At 44.5% G+C, this 18,136-nt stretch overlaps 1 protein-coding gene across 8 annotated transcripts in view; it reads left to right on the top strand.

The window, feature by feature from the left end:
- Positions 1-10,597: 10,597 nt before the first annotated feature.
- slc28a1 (solute carrier family 28 member 1) overlaps positions 10,598-18,136 on the top strand; it is a 97,746-nt gene continuing 90,207 nt past the window's right edge. For 2 of the 8 annotated variants that reach the window (XM_073024996.1, XM_073024989.1), the window contains exon 1: positions 10,598-10,686. The gene's annotated coding sequence lies outside the window, so the exon portion shown is untranslated. Of the gene's footprint in view, positions 10,687-11,287; positions 11,306-12,326; positions 12,485-14,042; positions 14,348-17,262; positions 17,282-18,136 lie in introns of those variants that run through there. The other 6 variants (XM_073024988.1, XM_073024995.1, XM_073024992.1 and 3 more) reach the window with 6 other exon arrangements.

Below are 18,136 nucleotides of genomic sequence, written 5' to 3'. Positions count from 1 at the left end.
GGCGAGGGTGGAATATTACTGGAGGTATTGGGAAGTCATGAAGAGGTTTACAGAAATGACCCAAGCCAGAATCTATGTTGAATCCAATAGTTCTTCATGATTCAGCACACCCAGGTCATCAGTAATTCATTCACTATGTGCTGTGTCATATGATGAGGGTGATCATAATCGGCCCCTCAGAGTTGCTTCACCTTCGTAACACCCCCTTCCTTCTAAGGATTTTTGCCACAGGTAAAAATTAATGAATACAGCATCTGACAGGATTTCAGAATCTAACACAATACAAAAGAGTTTTTTTTCACTACAGAATAATACAGTTATACATTCAATTCAGCATCTAAACAGTTAGCGATTACATTGTCTTCCTTTAATATCTTAATATCTTGTACCTTAATAAATTCCTGTAGCATCAGACTCCAATTTAATAACCACCTATTTTTATTCCTTTTTTTCAGCAAAACAAAACTAAAGAGTTGTGATCTTAGCTTTCGTGTATATTACAAAAGTTCATGCAAATACTAATCTTTATTTTACTTTCAAACTTAACAGTCAATCTTCCATGGTGTTGTCTTTATTATTTACAGGCTTTGTCGAAATCCCTTAAAACCGGATCCTATTATTTAAAGTGGCATCCCGTCAACACTCACCCCTTTTCCAGTTAACTCCCACATGGTTAGCTTGCGCACCAGTGTGGAATAGGCTTTTGCATGCTCCTTTCATAGGAGTTATTTTATCAACAAGGTTTTCCAAACGTAGCCCATTTTCTGAACGTCCACACAATTCTTTATTTTTAAGCAAGTCGTTAGTTTTATCTTCAGGACCCTTCATTCTATTAGTTGTCAGTTTAATATCTGCAAGCGATCCCTCTTTGTCCAAACATTTCAAATTCTGCCTCTTCACAGCACACCCTTGAATAACAATAGCGAGTGGGGCACCTTTACATTCCAAATCAAACTGTAATTGATTTGCAGGCACCTTGTTAACAAGCCATTGTTCCTTCAGCCTGGTTACGGCTTCTGACACCAATCCAGACTTTAAATTTTCTTCATTCAATTTAGGAACTACACTTTTCCCTTTCCCTTCAATAATAATACCCACATCACCACCTTTTATCTCCTCACTAACTTCTAACACACCTTCGAACACAAACAACTGGGAATTCTCACTTCTCACTAGTACCAAGGTTAACCCTTTCTTCACTGAACCAAGTCCATCTGACCCACAAGGACTGCATTCCTTTTTAACTGAATCAAATACCTCAGACTTTTCCTGAGTTCCATTACTAGGTTCAGTACCATGTGCATCCACATCTTGAACACACTCAAACGGGACATCTGCCTCTTCCAGGCTTTCAATCCCCGTCCCCTTTTCAAATTCTAAGTTCCCCTGATCCTCCCAGTTACTCTCTGGGCAACTCCCTTCCAGAGTTAACTCAACCCTGCGGGTTAAAACAACCTCATCTGCTAACCCAGCAGACTCCTTCAAGGTAATAGCATCCTTTTCATCTAGGACTGCCCTCATTTTATTATCGGGAACACCTTTAAAATTTTCAACTTCTTCAAACAGTTCTGTCAAGCCAGACAGATCATCCATGTCCAACCCTGGACCTTCTAACAGCCTTATCTCTTCCTCATTTTTACTCCATGCCTCTATAAATTTCCTCCTGGCTAAGGGTAAGGCTACCTCCTCTCCCTTACTCTCTTTCACCTCCCTATTCTCCGTTTTTCCACCCTCTAACCCCTCTTGGTACAGGGTCGGTAAAAATGTCTCAGCCAAATTGATACTGGCCTGATTTAAACTGGTCTCTTTCTCAGCTGCCTTTCTCGACATGCTGCGAGTGATCGCGCATGCGGGATAGATCTTGGAATCTAGGGGCGGGTCCTCAACACTTACAGGCTGGCTCGTCAGCTCCATGGCCGACCAAACATCACCACCAGCTAAATCGTTACCCAGAAGGATGTCTACATCAGTTTTCGGAAATTCTGATCGCACCCCTATTTCAACTGGTCCAGATACCAGCTCACAATTTATAATGATCCTATGCAAAGGCACCGCTTCTGTCCCTTTTCCTATGCCTCTCAAAGCTACCTCTCCAGTCTCGGGACCAAAATCTAGTATTTTACTGAGAATTAATGACTGCTCAGCTCTAGTATCTCTCCAGATCCGCACTGGAACTGGTGTTTCTCCCTCTTTCACAGACATGGTTCCTTCTGAAATAAATTTCTCGTGCCCCTCTCGTATTCTGTCTACCTGGGGCTTTCTCGTCGATTTACTGATCGACACAATACACCCTGTAGGGACTGCTACTTTCCCTTTTCCTGTCTCCTTCCTCGGAGCAAAGCACTTAGATGCAATATGACCCACCTTTCCACAATTAAAACAGGTCAAGCCAGGACCCCTCCTGCTATCCTGCCTTTCTTCCTCCTTATTTTTACCACTAGCTCCCGGCTGAATCTCTGCCTCAGCCGGCGGGCTTTCTCTACCGTTCCTACAGTCTTTCTGGTAACTCTTATTTGAGGAAAACTTTGTCTTGTGGGTTAGGGCATATTCATCTGTGAACCTAGCAAATTCGGATATGGACTTATTCGGCTTCTCATTCAAATACATCCGGATATCATCTGAAACACAACCTTTAAATTCCTCAATCAGAATTAACTCCCTGAGACGCTGAAAATCCTCTTCCACCATTTCTGCTGCACACCAGCAATCCAAGAGCACACCCTTCTCATACGCAAACTCTGCATACGTCTGATTCCACACTTTCTTTAAATTTCTGAACTTTTGTCTATAGGCCTCAGGTACCAATTCGTAGGCCCGAAGAATGGCCTGTTTTACTTCCTCATAATTCTCATACTCCTCCTCGTCCACAGACAACGCCGCATATGCTCGTTGAGCCTTCCCTTTTAACACACTTTGTAACAACGCCACCCACTGATCTCTGGGCCACTTCTGACTCACTGCCACCTTTTCAAAATGCAAGAAATAACTATCAACATCCGTCTCCTCGAACGGAGGTACTAACCTAAACTCCCTACTAACATTAAATCTCTCCTCTCGATCTGGCCCTTGAGCACTTCGCTCTTTCCTTAACTTCTCCAGGTCCAGCTCATGTTGCCTCTGTTTCTCCTTCTCCTCATACTCCCTCTCCTTTTCAGCTCTTTCCTTCTCCTTTTCAGCTGCTTCCAGCTGTTTTAACTTAATTTCATGCTCCAACCTTAATTTTTCCAATTCTAACTGAGCCATCCTGCTAGCTGGTACCTTTTCAGGGATATTTTCCAATACCTCAGCCAAAAACACATTCTTCACAATATAATACTGAGTTATGGCCCTCCACACCTCCCGCTTTTTCATTGACAACCTCACCTCTGCGAGATTTAGTCTTTTTGCAATATTTATCAAGTCTGACTTTGTGGCAGCCTCTAGCGCCTCCAGAGTCGGGTTTTTTGTAAATTCGTCTACGTCTATCTTTGCTGGTTTCCCGTCTGGTTACCTGCGCAACCAGATCCAAGTTTGGACTTAAAAGCCCGATTTACTGGCCCTCCAATTTGGTATCAAATCTCGAGACGAGGCCCCACGTTGTTACGAACCCCATAACTGGGTGACTTACCAGCAAATATAGAAACATCCGTTGAAGTCTGATGATACTATTTTTAACAGTATTTATTAGTAAAAATACACAAAAATAATATCAATGCAAATATACAGATAATATACGTCGTCAATACTAAACCTAAAAGTGCGGGTATAATAATAATCAATAAGAAATAATCTCTATCATTGTCTAGGGGATAATGTATTGTCCGATGGAAATATAAAGTTCACTGCAGTTCTCACAAGCTGCCGTCTTTTTGGTTGTCACTGTGTTGCAATTGTTGGAGAGAGAGAGAGAAATAGAATGGGAACATTTACCGCTACGGGTTTTGCCAACCTTCCTTTATGATTTCGATCCGTCAGGTGTCTCATTGTCGTGGCCGTTCAATTGTGACCTCTCCTTTAGCTAAACCGTTCTTCCGTGATGAGCCCACCACCCAGGCAAGGGAGAACGCGCACGAGCTCTCACCGGCTTTGGCTATAAAACGCTGTCCCTGGATCTCTAGTGTTTCTCCTGGTGCATCTAAAGGGGTGTTCCCCAGACCCCTCTTTTATCCTTACTCACGGGGTCTCAGATGTCAATCAGGTTGGGATGATACTATCCCTCAACCAGACCACTCTGGTTGTCCCCTGAGGGGTTTCAATGAATAGTACAGTACTCAATACACAATTCCTTCTCCAAGAGACAATGGCAGTAATCAGTGGTTCCGTTCCACTTATGTCAGGATGCATTCCACCTGGTTATGTATTCTGTGCGTCTCTCTCTCATTTCCTGGGTCTCAGACCCGAAATAATAGCGATCTTACGATTCTCAAAAAGGAGGGGGCGACTTTGTACCCTTCGGCCCCTCAGAGTTGCTTCACCTTCGTAGCACAATTATAAAAAAATAAGCAACTAATATTGAGAACATAAGATGAAGAGTCCTTGAAAGTGAGTCCATAGACTGTGGGAACTGATCAGTGATGGGGTGAGTGAAGTTGAAAGAAGTTATCCCTTTGGTTCAAGAACCTGATGGTTGAGGGGAAATTACTGTTCCTGCACCTGGTGCTGTGAGTCCTGAGGCTCCTGTACCTTTTTTCTAACGGGAGCAGGAAGAAGAGAGCATAATCTGGGTGGTGGGGATGCTTGATGATGGATGTTGCTTTCTTGCGACAATGCCCTGTGTAAATGCGCTCAATGGTACAGATGGCTTTACCCATGATGGACTAGACCATATCCACTACTTTTAGACTAAACTCTGTAGCAAGGGCATTGATGTGTTGTTCTGGAGTTAAGGTAAATATAGCAAATATCCGGACCTGACTTGCACTACCTTACTTTCCCTTTTCTATTTTCTAATTACGATTTATAATTTAAATTTTTATTATATTTACTTCAATTTCTACTTCAGGGAGCGCGAAGCGCAGAATCAAATATCACTGTGATCATTGTATGCTCTAGTATCAATTGTTTGGTGACAATAAAGTAAAGTATAAAGTATTAATTTCAACAGCAACCAGTCTTTATATTTGAACATGGATCGCAGATTGAATTTAAAATGCAACTCTGACCAATTGTCTTCCTGGAGCTGAAGACTGGTGTTGATCACCTGAGATGTCTGAGTATGCATGAAAGCAGGTAGAGCTGTGACAAAAATCCTTGACGAGAATGGTTTGGACCCAAACGCTGGAGTATCCTAGGCTAGGATTGAGGCACGGAATAAAACTGGACCAAGCATTGAGCACAAAACAAAATGCTAGATGGTATCTCTGGTTGGGTTTACCATTGAGCACTGAGGCTCCATTCAGATACTGTTTAAACACTCAACTCCTGGTGCCCAAAACACGATTGCCAAAAAACAGGATGACCCTGAACCCTTAAAGCCAGGTATCCATATTCCAGAGAGTTAGAGCATCTAAACCTCAGAAGCTGGCAGAGTTGGATGTGTCTCGTAACGGGATCCCCTCCACTATGGCTGACTCCTGTTGGCTCTGGCTGCTCAGAGAGACTGTGATAGTCGACATGATGAGGAACAGACTCAAAGTGTCTTTTTCAGGCACCCAGCACCTCTCCTCAGGTCCAAATCCTTCCCAGTCTACAAGGTATTGCCAAACACCCCAAACAGTTCATGGGTCCAAAAGTCTTCTCACCATGAAGACTTGTTCTCCATCGGTAAGCCTGGATGGCGGTAGCACTGGTGGTGGTGGGAGTAAGGGGCTGGTGTAGACAGGTTTTAATTTTGAGATGTGGAAGGTGGGTTTGATCTGCAGGTTGTAAGCCACCAGGTTTACTTCAAATGAGCTTGAGCAGCAACTTTCTAAACTCCACCCAGTGAGGCATATCATGGGTGGACAGCCAGACCTGTGCTCAGGCTGCAAATCAGATCCCTGTCTTTTCCTTTGGTTTGCCTTGGTCTCCACCTTCTGGGTAGAGGCCAGCAAAATCTCTCTTGCTCTAATCCATTTCTACTTGCAGTGTTGGACGAGATTTTTTCAGCCTGAGGAACCCCAACCTCAGCCTTCTGTTCTAGAAAGAGTAGAGGATAAGCAAACTGGCACTCGAACAGTGACATCCCATGTACTGAATGCTGTAAGGTGTTGGGGGTGACCTCTGCCCATATCAAATGGCCACACCACTGCTCAGGTCTTTCTGAGGCCAGACATCTTGGGGGTCAATCCAAAATCGTGGTTGGTCTGCTCCGTCTGCAGGTGGAACCCAGAAGAAAGATTTGCCGTTGTCTCATTCAGATGACAGAACTCCCTCCAGAAATGTGATGTGAATTGCAGACCACGATCTGAGGCAATGTCCACTGGGAATGCACTTATCCTGAAGACCTGGCCCAGGACAATTTCAGCCGTATCCACAGCAAATGGTCATCTCTACAAGGCAATGAAATTGCAGGCTTCAAAAACCAATCAAAAATTGATGACAGTCTTCTCTTTGGATGGTGGAAGACCAGTGACACTGTCCATGGGGACGTGCGCCCATGGTCTTTCCAAAACAGGTAGGGGATGGAGGAGTCCATGAGGTCAGGCACAGGGCTTCTAGTTCCGGGTGCACACCTTGCATGCTTGCAAGTACTGCCGAACCTCTGTCATCATTCTGGGCCACTAATACCTTCCCTTGATAAAGCTGAGGGCCCAGCCAATCCCTGGGTGAGCAGTCATTCTCGATGAATGTCCCCATTGGAGGAACTGAGTTGAGATGGAACTTGGAATGAACAGCCGACCCAGAGGGCCGTTCTTCAGAATCTTCCCTTGCACCTGGGCCTTGCAAGCAAGAGCGCCGATTCCCCAGCGAATTAGCACCTCCTTGGCTTGAAGCACAATGATGGTCGGCTGCTCCTCGCATTCGAGTTCTTCAAACTGACAGGACAAGGCATCTGGTTTCTGGTTCCTTGACCCCAGTCAATAGGTCAGGATGAAGTTAAAGCGGTTAAAGAACAAAGACCACCTGGCCTGCCTGGAATTCAGTCTCTTGGCCTCCTGAATATAAGCCAGGATATTGCGGTCTTCCAAGCGATTAAAGGATTCGTGAGCCCTCTATCCATTCATTCCTCCATTCCTCCAAAGCTAACTTAACTGCAAGAAGCTCCCAATTCCTGATGCCATAGCTTCACTCCACCGGGGATAGCTGCCTGGTGAAGAATGCACACGGGTGCAGTTCACCGTCCAAAGGTGACCATTGAGACATCACTGCACCCACTCCGATATCTGAGGGGTCCACCTCCACGACGAAGGGAAGGTCCTGGTTAGAAGAAACCAAGATGGGAGCTGATGTGAACTGCTGTTTGGGCTCTGCAAAAGCAGCCTCCATTTCAATAGTCCAGACAAAAGGGCCCGTGACTTTCTTAGTTAGCACCATCAGAGGGGCTGCCACCTAGCTGAAATTTCTGATGAAATTCTGGGAAAAGTTTGCAAACCCAAAGGAATTGTTGGACTTGTTTGACACTGGATGTTTGTGGCCAGTCTCTGACTACCTGGGTAAGATTCATCTTGAGATTGCCATTGGAGATGATGAAACTTAAAAATAAAGTTGTCATTCCATGAAATCTGGACTTCTCCAGCTTGACATAAAGCCCATGGTCCAAAAGCCTCTTTAGGATGTCCCTGATGTGAGCAATGTGCTCCTCCATGAACTTCAAGAAGATTAGGATATCATCCAAGTAGACGAAGCCATACTTGTGGAGAATATCCTGGAGCATGTTGTTGATAAAGGCTTGAAAGGCTGCTGGAACATTCACGAGACCGAAGGGCATAACCAGGTCCTCATAGTCCCCGTCAGTGTATTGAATGCAGTCTTCCTCCCATCGCCAGACCAGATTGTATGCACTCCACAGGTCTAGCTTCATCAATACTCTTGCAACTTGGAACATCTCAAAGACCATACTGGTTCTTAGCCTTTATGCAGTTTAACCCCCTATAATCAATGCACGGCCGCAGATCCCATCTTTCTTTTGTATGAAGAAGCTGGCTCCAGCTGGTGCTGTGAAAAAGATGTCAGAATGGTGTCCTGCTTCCCAATTTCTAGAGTCCAGGATGTCTTAGAGAGGCTACAGAAAATTCTCAGGAGGCAGGAGCCAGAGGTCATAGTGCACATTGGCACCAATGACATAGGTAAAATGGGGGAACAGGTCATGTGCAGTGAGTATAGGGAGTAAGGGAAGAAGCTGAAGAACAGGATCACCAAGGTAGTAATCTCTGGATTACTCCTGTACCAGGTGCTAGTCAGAGCAGGAATAGGATGATAGTACAGATTGTTGTCGTGTGAATGAAATCACTGGAGAGAAGTACTGGGACTGTAGATATGTACTAGTACTGGTTCTGTTAGAACTCTAGAAAATTACATGGTTGTTAGGAAGGAGGTAATGAATGGAATTAGGGGAGCCAGAAAGGGCACATGAGAAGGCCTTGGTGAGCAGGATTATGGAAAACTCCAAGACATTCTACAAGTATGTGAAGAGCAAGAGCGTGAGCCGTGTGAGTCACCGGGACCAGATGAGATGTACCCCAGGCTCCTGTGGGAAGCGAGGGGAGAGATTGCTGAGCCTCTGGCAATGATCTTTGCATCATCAATAGGGATAGGAGAAGTATTGGAGGGTTGCAAATGTTGTTCCCTTATTCAAGAAAGGGAGTAGAGAAAACACAGGAAATTATAGACCAGTGAGTCTGACTTCAGTGGTGAGCAAGTTGTTGGAGAAGATCCTGAGAGGCAGGATTTATGAACACTTGGAGAGACATAATCTGATTTGGGATAGTCAGCGTGGCTTTGTCAAGGGCAGTCGTGCCTTACGAGCCTGATTGAATTCTTTGAGGATGTAACAAAACACATTGATGAAGGTAGAGCCGTGGATGTAGTGTATATCGATTTCAGTAAGGCACTTGATAAGGGTCCTCATGCAAGGCTCATTCAGTAAGTATAAGGACGCATGGGATCCAAGGAGACTTTGTTTTATGGATCCAGATTGGTTTGCCCACAGAAGGCAAAGGGTGGTTGTAGATGGTTTGTATTCTACCCGGAGGTCGGTGACCAGTAATGTTCCACAGGGATCTGTTCTGGAACGACTCCTCTTTGTGATTTTTATAAATGACCTGGCTGAAGAAGTAGAAGGGTGGGTTAGTAAGCTTGCTGATGACACAAAGGTTGGGGGTGTTACGGATAGTCTGGAGAATTGTCAGAGGTTACAGCGGGACATCAATAGGATGCAGAACCGGGCTGAGAAGTGGGAGAAGGACTTCAACCCAGATAAGTGTGAAGTGATTCATTTTAGTAGGTCTAATTTGAAGACAGAATATAAGTGGTAAGACTCTTGGCAGTGTGGAGGATCTAACAGACCTTGGAGTCCATGTTGATAGGACATTCAAAGCTGCTGTGCGCAGGTTGACAGTGTTGTTAAGAGGGTGCATGGTGTGTTGGTATTCATCAACCGTGGGATTGAGTTCAAGAGCCAAGAGGTAATGTTACAGTTATATAAGACCCTGGTCAGACCCCACTTGGAGTACTGTGTTCAGTTCTGGTCACCTCACTACAGGAAGGATGTGGATACTATAGAGAGAGTGCAGAGAAGATTTACAAGGATGTTCCCTGGATTGGAGGGTGCACCTTATGAGAATAGGTTGAGTGAACTTGGCCTTTTCTCCTTGGAGCAACAGAGGATGAGAGGTGACCTGATAGAGGTGTATAAGATGATAAGAGGCATTGATTGTGTGGACAGCCAGAGGCTTTTTCCCAGGGGAAAAATGGCTAACAGGAGGGGGCATAGTTTTAAGGTGCTTGGAAACAGGTACTGAGGGGATGTCAGGGATAAGCTTTTCCACACAGAGAGTGGTGGGTGCGTGGAATGCACTGTCATCGGCGGTGGTGGAAGCGGATACAATAGGGTCTTTTAAGAGGCTCTTAGATAGATACATGGAGCTTCATAAAATAGAGGGCTATGTGTTAAGGAAATTCTAGGCAGTTTCTAGAGTAGGTTACATGTTGGCACAACATTGTGGGCTGAAGGGCCTGTAATGTGCTGTAGATTTCTATGTTCTATGAAGCAGTCTCTTTATTGGACAAATTTTTTTAACAAAATAAACTTTATTCAAAAATAAAATTATGTACAATAAACCATTCAATGACTCTCAATCCTTTACAGACGTTTCCACTATATTCTATACATTTCACCCTTAGAACAAAACACCCTCTTTTCTAGGTCAGAACTATAGAAATCAGTTAACAATGATGTTTTTTTCTGTATATAATCTCTTATCTGAATCATCTTCCCTTTAAGATGTCCTGACTAAAACTCTCCTATATTAATAATCTTTAGCTATCTAACTAAAGTAACTGAAGTAATTGTCCATGAATACGTTGGACTTCTTGTGAATAGATATGTGAAAAATACAGCCAAATCATGATATTGTCCATCCAGAAGGATGCACGTCATTACAGCTCTGGCTGGTGCTGCTGTACCAACATGTCAGCTAAATTTCACAACTATTTGTAAGTACTTCTAGGTAAACTACAGAAGAGTTTAATAATTAATCAGCAAAGCGTGTTACATAGCTTATGCTTTTGTGATTCCACCTATGAACCCGAACAAATTATATTGTCCTGCTGCTGTGGGAGATCGCAGTAAGTTTTCTTGTACTGCAACTGGGAGGATGCATGAATGAATGCTTAATCGGTTGTTGGATTACCATATGTTGTGAGAACCACTGTAAACTGATGTTTATCTTTTATAACTGCTGTTATCTGCTGTGATTATAACACTTAATGTCTTCTAATAGCCTCTGAGTCACCAAATTAGCTAAATATTCATTCTTCTGTTTGCTGAGGACATTGTCATTTTAAATGACTTTGTCATTTAAACTCAGAGGTAGCATTTCTGTTTCTTCCAATGTGAGACGCACTTTACACATGGAGCCTTATGGAGAGGGTGCAAATTCACCAGATTAGAGTGGTGCAGTTAATGAGCATTTCCTGAGATTTTGTCCAGATTGTCACTCTGGTTCGTTGGTATTCAAGGTTTCCTGGTTTCCAGTGAGAAGCTCAGATTCCAAAGTCAGGTCAATGCTTTCAAAACTCAGTTTAGAGCTTTTGCCATGGATCACAGTCCTAACTGGCCCTGTTACTGGAGCTTTGTGTAGGTAATTTCTGGAATAGTGGGCTTGCTTGCCCCACAAGGGGATATCAACCACACTGGACCTTACCCTTTGGAGATTGGAAGAATGAGAGAGCATCTCATCAAAAGGTATGACATTCTTCAGGGGCTTGGAGGGGTAGATGTGGATTTAGTGTTTCTCTGGCTGGTGTGGCTACAACCAGGAATCAATGCCCAAAAAAAGGGGATGCCCAGATGAGGAAATATTTCTTCCATCAAAGGGTGAAGAACCTTCGGAACTCTTTGTCCAAAGGGGCTTTGGAAAATCAGTCATGGCACAGATTAATAGACTTCCATACATAAGGGGTTAGTGCAGGGAACCTATACTGAGGTCAAAGATCAGCTACAATCTCAATAAATTACTTAAGGGGCCAAACGCCTGACTCCTGCTGCCACTTACTGAGTTTTTATGGGTTCTGACCTAATGGGGTCACTTTGCATTGTTTCATAAAGGAAGTGGAATGAAACAGCTTTTATCAATGGGAAGGTCATTAACCAAACGGCGTAGTTGACAACAATTGAGAAAAGAACCCGAGGCAAAATGTAAAGTATTATCTTTGCGAAGGGTTAATTAGAATCTGGCCGGCTGGTGGCATAATGGCATCAGCGTCGGACTTCGGAGCAGAGGCTCCCGAGTCCAAAAACCTGGAGAGGGATGGGCTCCACCAGGTTTCAGATGCCCAAGATGAGCAATCACCAAAAAGATCAGTGCAAAAAGCTTGTCATGACGGCACCCCAACGACTCCACCAGGAGTTAAGGGCACACACACAATTAGAGTCTGGATGAAGATTCATTGGCAAAAGAATTGGATGTATACTTGTTATCATGAATGTGAGGGAAGTGTACAGGAGTTGGGATTCATTAGAACTTTCAGAGAGTCAGGATCAGCACAATATGAGGAACAGCTAAGGGAATCATCAAATCTATAAATTGGACTCTGTCCAGTATTTAGGCGATCACTCCTCACTCCATCCAAAGAAAAAGGAGGGGGAGCTTGCTATTCCTTCAGGAGTAAATCGCAGCTTTCCTGTATACTCAACAAAGAGGCATGGGTCTTTTTATGGGGTACCTTTTACTGCCTGACTCCCATCTCTCATCTTCTACATCTAGTCATTCAGCTGCCTGCCCTTGACTCTGGATGTGGGGAGTGGGGGTTGCTGCTGGAGTTCCCTGCCCCCAAGGGAACAGAGCGGCTTGCTTGGACATTTCAGGGTGCATTTAAGATCCAACCACGTTGGTGATCTCGTGTGCCGTATGAGCCAGACCAGGTGAGCACTGTAAATCTTCTCCCTCAATGGACATTAGTGAGCCAGGTGGGTTTTAATGACACCCGGTCTGTATTGCAAGTTCAAGTTTAAATTTATTGTTGTCATAGATAGGGTGTAACTTGTCAGGAAAATTGAAAGGGATGAGAGAGAGAGTGGGTTGAGTTTGACATCCATTTCAAGGATAATTCTGCCCTATCTCTCTCACATGGTGGATTGGATAGTGGACTACTTGACAGATAGACCTCAGTATGTGCGGTTGGGAGGCTGTAGGTCTGACACGGTGGTCAGCAGCACAGGGGCGCCGCAGGGGACCGTGCTCTCTCCGGTCCTGTTCACCCTGTACACATCAGACTTCCAATATAACTCGGAGTCCTGCCATGTGCAGAAGTTCGCTGATGACACGGCCATAGTGGGGTATGTCAGGAATGGACAGGAGGAAGAGTATAGGAAACTGATACAGGACTTTGTGATATGGTGCAACTCAAACTACCTGCGTCTCAATATCACCAAGACCAAGGAGATGGTGGTGGACTTTAGGAGATCTAGGCCTCATATGGAGCCAGTGATCATTAATGGAGAATGTGTGGAGCAGGTTAAGACCTACAAGTATCTGGGAGTACAGTTAGACGAGAAGCTAGACTGGACTGCCAACACAGATGCCTTGTGCAGGAAGGCACAGAGTCGACTGTACTTCCTTAGAAGGTTGGCGTCATTCAATGTCTGTAGTGAGATGCTGAAGATGTTCTATAGGTCAGTTGTGGAGAGCGCCCTCTTCTTTGTGGTGGCGTGTTGGGGAGGCAGCATTAAGAAGAGGGACGCCTCACGTCTTAATAAGCTGGTAAGGAAGGCGGGCTCTGTCGTGGGCAAAGTACTGGAGAGTATAACATCGGTAGCAGAGCGAAGGGCGCTGAGTAGGCTACGGTCAATTATGGAAAACCCTGAACATCCTCTACATAGCACCATCCAGAGACAGAGAAGCAGTTTCAGCAACAGGTTGCTATCGATGCAATGCTCCTCAGACAGGATGAAGAGATCAATACTCCCCAATGCCATTCGGCTTTACAATTCAACCGCCAGGAATAAGATATGTTAAAGTGCCGGGGTTAGGACTCAATGTATTTAAGTAAACTACTTAAGAACTTTTTAAAAGCTATTATTAATGTTTTTTGAGAGGGTGATTTTAGATGCATATCATATTTTGACTGAGTTAAGTATTGTATGTAATTAGTTTTGCTACAGTAAGTGTATGGGACATTGGAAAAAATGTTGAATTTCCCCATGGGGATGAATAAAGTATCTATCTATCTATCTATCTATCAGATCCATGGGAAACTGAGATTTATTCCTGAAGGAACAACAATTCGTTAATTAGGTGTTGGGGGAAAGGAGAGAATAAACTCACTGGGAACAAAGAGACCATTATCAAAATGCACATTCAACCCCAGCTTTTCTGGAATTCACTTTGGCTCTTGGATCTTGAACTTTCAGACTCTGAGATGCCATTAGATCATTACAACAAGGTCACATGGTTTTCTTAGGGGTGGGCGTTAACAGTTTTGTTAGACACTCTAAAAATAGACTGATCCCTGAGATGAGTAGTTTTCTCAGAAAGATGTTGAATGGACTGGGCTTTTATGGAGGTGATGTAACCCATGGGAGGCCACTGACATTATAAAAGTGGCTGTGATTGTGAGGATAATAACTGTCAAGCTCAAGTCAAGTCAAGTCACTTTTTATTGTCATTTCGACCATAACTGCTGGTACAGTACTGGACTGTTCTGGCACTGTTCTGTCTGGCTGGAACGAGGCTACATTCTCAGGAGAAGTCAATCATTTCACTCCGGGTGAGGAAGAATTTCACAGGTGAGTGTTGTTAAACTGAGAAACTGATTAACTCAAACTAAATTAACTCCCAGCAGAGGTCAATGGAACTTTAGACATTAAGGGCTTTGACTGAGTGGATTGTATGGGATCTGAGAGAAAAGATTGCCCATAATGCTGTAGAGCAGAGCAGGCTGATGGGCTAAGTGGTCTCTTCCTCTTTCCTCTATAATTCTTCTATGCAAAGTCTGGTTGCATGTAATAGTCAGGCAGCGAACTAAAATGAAAATAGTTAACATACTTGTATTCTGTCAATGTGCATACTGTGGCAAGATTATAATGAATAATAAAACCTGCCAGTCTGACGATTGGAACAAACCGTACAAGCCACATTATCCTCACATGGCTGAGAAGACTGGACCTCTTCCAGTGGTGTAGTGAACTTGAAGTCATTAAGTGACACTCCGGCACAGCTTTGCATCTGCTGACATCAGCTACCTAATGTTGCACTCATGCTATCCTAACCTACTTTGTTCTTCCCACGTTCTCAACAACTACTGTATCTCCATTTTCCCCACTCACCTTACACATTCAGGGCAATTAATCTACCAACCAGCATGTCTTTGGGATGTGAGAGGAAACCTGTGGGGTCACATGGAGAACATGCAAATTCCACACAGACAGGGCCACTATATTTCAGTACATGTGACAATACCTGGGGTCAGGATCGAACCCAGCTAGAGCTGCGCTGGCATGCCACCCAGCAGCTGGTGGCAGACAGTGAGGACTTCAGCCTCTTTAACTCCTTTGTAAGACTTGGCTCACTGATGCTGCTGGAGAAAAGAGCAGGAATAATCCCATGCCATTACTCCGTTCCCAAATCTGCTCCAATTCACTCCAGTATCTGTAATCTCTCCTCATAAGTCACACCCAGTGCCCAGGTACCAGTCTTAATAAATCAGGGCCAACATACTCTCTGCATTCGGACAGGTTGTATGGATAGAAAATGTTTAGAGGGATTTTGGACAATTAAGGACAGATGGAACTAGCTTCATTGGGCATATTGGTCAGCATAGACAAGTTGGGCCGAAGGGTCTGTTTCCTTGCATTCCCTGTCTCTATGACCATGACTCTATCTCCTTTCTAAGGAATACCCAGGAGTGCTCACAGTACTTCCACATATCCATCAAATTTGTCTGTCTTTCCTGTCACCCATTTACCCTGTTGGAAATTTACAGTGGCAACTTAACCTACCCATATGTATTTGGGATTGAGAAAAAAATCCACATAGTTACAAGAAGAGTGAGTAAAATCTGGAGAGACAGTGTCAGAGATCAGGATGGAAGCCAAACCACACACTTGTGACATTGGCAGGAGTATTGAGATAGTGTATTGATGAATCGAGGCAGTGGGGCCCAGACCAAGAGCGAGGAATAAGCCAATGTGTAGCCATTGCTGGAAAGGGCCCAGAGCCAACTATAAGCAGCAAATACAAGGTGAGGCAGAGCTGAGGTGACAGAGCCTGGATCCAAGATTGATAGATAGATAGATAGATAGATAGATAGATACTTTATTCATCCCCATGGGGAAATTCAACTTTTTTCCAATGTCCCATACACTTGTTGTAGCAAAACTGATTACATACAATACTTAACTCAGTAAAAAGAATATGATATGCATCTAAATCACTATCTCAAAAAGCATTAATAATAGCTTTTAAAAAGTTCTTAAGTCCTGGCGGTAGAATTGTAAAGCCTAATGGCATTGGGGAGTATTGACCTCTTCATCCTGTCTGAGGAGCATTGCATCGATAGTAACCTGTCGCTGAAACTGCTTCTCTGTCTCTGGATGGATGTAGATCTGGATGGATGGATGGATGGATGTAGAGGATGTTCAGAGTTTTCCATAATTGACCGTAGCCTACTCAGCGCCCTTCGCTCAGCTACCGATGTTAAACTCTCCAGTACTTTGCCCACGACAGAGCCCGCCTTCCTTACCAGCTTATTAAGACGTGAGGCGTCCCTCTTCTTAATGCTTCCTCCCCAACACGCCACCACAAAGAAGAGAGCACTCTCCACAACTGACCTATAGAACATCTTCAGCATCTCACTACAGACATTGAATGACGCCAACCTTCTTAGGAAGTACAGTCGACTCTGTGCCTTCCTGCACAAGGCATCTGTGTTGGCAGTCCAGTCTAGCTTCTCGTCTAACTGTACTCCCAGATACTTGTAGGTCTTAACCTGCTCCACACATTCTCCATTAATGATCACTGGCTCCATATGAGGCCTAGATCTCCTAAAGTCCACCACCATCTCCTTGGTCTTGGTGATATTGAGACGCAGGTAGTTTGAGTTGCACCATATCACAAAGTCCTGTATCAGTTTCCTATACTCCTCCTCCTGTCCATTCCTGACACACCCCACTATGGCCAATGTCTGACTGACTTAAGGGCAGGGCCAGACTGGAAAGATCAGGTGTGGGCCGAATCAAGGGCCTGGGCCTGAGAATACATCGAAGCAGCAGGGCCCTGATCCGAGAGCAAGGAACAACCCGAAGTTTGGCCAATTTAAGCACGGGCCAGATTGAAAAGGTCAGGCGAGAGACAGGCCAGTGTTCAGTTTGCTGTGTGGTGAGGTTTACTCACCTCTGCTCTGAACTGAGGCTGTGACCAGCAACTAACGGCCTCCTGGACTGGCTTCATGGCTGTGAACTCACTTTCATCAACTTCAGTTCTGAAAGTAATTTGCTTACTTTTTATTCTTTATATGATTTGTTTTTATCTGCACATTGGGTGTTTGATGGCCTTTTTTAATGGGTTCTCTTGGGTTTCTTTGTTTTATGGGTGTCTGTAAGGAGACAAATCTCGAGGTTGTATATAGTATACATACTTTGATAACAAATATACTTTCAGCTTTGAACTTTGAGAGGGATCTTGGAGTCCAAGTCCGTAGCTCGCTGGAAGTGGCCATGCAGGTGGGTAGGATGGTAAAGAAGGCATAGAGCATACTTCCCTTCATCAGTTGAGAATTTGAGTATAAAAATCGGGAATTATGTTGCAACTCTATATGAAACTTTGGTGAGACCACATTTCAAATGCTGTGTGCAGTTCTGGTTGACGCACTACAGGAGGGACATAGAAGCTTTGGAGAGTGTGCCGAAGAGCCTCTGCAGGATATTTCCTGGATTAGAGAGAATAAGTTACAAGGAGAGGATGGACAGACTTGGATTGTTCATTCTGGAGCGTCAGAGTCTGAGGCATTACCTGACAGAAGAAGACAAAATTGTGAAAGGCAATAAGTAGTCGGAGTCCTTTCCCAGGGTTGCAATTGTCAAATGCTAGTGAGCACAGGTTCAAAGTGAGAGGGGGAAAGTTTAAAGGAGATTTATGAGGCCGCATCTTTACACAGAGAGTGGTAGGTGCCTAGAACCTGCTGCCAGGGGAGGTGGTGCAAGCAAATGTGGTGAACTACATATACCTGTCTGGACTCGCCCCCCCCCCCCCCCCCTCTGCTGACTGCTCCTGTGGCTCCTCCCACAGACCCCCGCTGACTGCTCCTGTGGCTCCTCCCACAGACCCCCGCTGACTGCTCCTGTGGCTCCTCCCACAGACCCCTGTATAAAGGCGATTGGAGGCACTGCTCCTCCCTCAGTCTCCAGGATGTTGTGTGATGGTCTCTTGCTGCTGACAGTACTTTCTTCCAGCTAATAAAAGCCTATCTCTCGCCTCACGACTCCGAGAGTTATTGATGGTGCATCAGCAGATATGATAACCGTGCTTTAGGTGGACAGATGAGCAGGCAGGGAATGGGGGGTTAGAGGAATATAGAC

This window comes from Hemitrygon akajei, chromosome 21 (assembly GCF_048418815.1).
Source record: "Hemitrygon akajei chromosome 21, sHemAka1.3, whole genome shotgun sequence".
NCBI lineage: Eukaryota > Metazoa > Chordata > Chondrichthyes > Myliobatiformes > Dasyatidae > Hemitrygon > Hemitrygon akajei.
Note: the sequence above shows the minus strand (reverse complement) of the source record. Positions and strands in the feature narration are given on the sequence as shown.